Below are 897 nucleotides of genomic sequence, written 5' to 3' on the forward strand. Positions count from 1 at the left end.
TTTTTTCTTCTGAGACGGAGTTTCGCTCTTGTTGCCCAGGCTGGAGTGCAATGGCGAGATCTCGGCTCACTGCAAACTCCGCCTCTGGTGTTCAAGCGATTCTCCTGCCTCAGCCTCCTGAATAGTTAGGATTACAGGCGCATGCCACCATGCCCGGCTAATTTTTGTATTTTTAGTAGAGACAGGATTTCACCATGTTGGCCAGGCTGGTGTTGAACTCCTGACCTCAGGTGATCCACCCGCCTCGGCCTCCCAGAGTCCTGGGATTACAGGCGTGAGCCACCGCGCCTGGCCATGTCTTTCTTTCTAGAATAGATAAATAGCTCTGATGTAGCAAGGTCTTAAAATTATGAGGGGGATAAGTTGAGATGCAGTATAGAGGACATTTTTATAAAATTTAAAGAACAAACTGTATGAACAAGTGCACGTGTACATGTACTGAAAAAGTATACACAGAGAAATACGCATGGGTTTAGTTTATTTAAAGCCTGGAATCAGGTGTACTAAACCATAAACAGTGGCTGTCTCTCTGCAGAGTAGAATGGAAGGGCAGGGGGAGCACATAACAATTTTCATTTCTACTTTAAGTATTTCAGCACCATCCCGATACTGGATATACTATACTCAAAGGAAAAGAAATCATTCTACCACAAAGACACACGCACCCATATGTTCATTGCAGTGCTTTTCACAATAGCATAGACATGGAATCAACCCAGGTGTGGATCAACAGTGGATTGGATAAAGAAAATATGGTACATATACACCATGGAATATTAGGCAGCCATATAAAAGAATGAAATCGTGTCTTTTGTAGCAACGTGGATGCAGCTGGAGGCCATTATCCTAAGTGGATTAACATAGAAACAGAAAACAAAATCATGCATCACGTTTTTT

Source organism: Colobus angolensis, unplaced genomic scaffold, assembly GCF_000951035.1.
Source record: "Colobus angolensis palliatus isolate OR3802 unplaced genomic scaffold, Cang.pa_1.0 Scaffold8, whole genome shotgun sequence".
NCBI lineage: Eukaryota > Metazoa > Chordata > Mammalia > Primates > Cercopithecidae > Colobus > Colobus angolensis.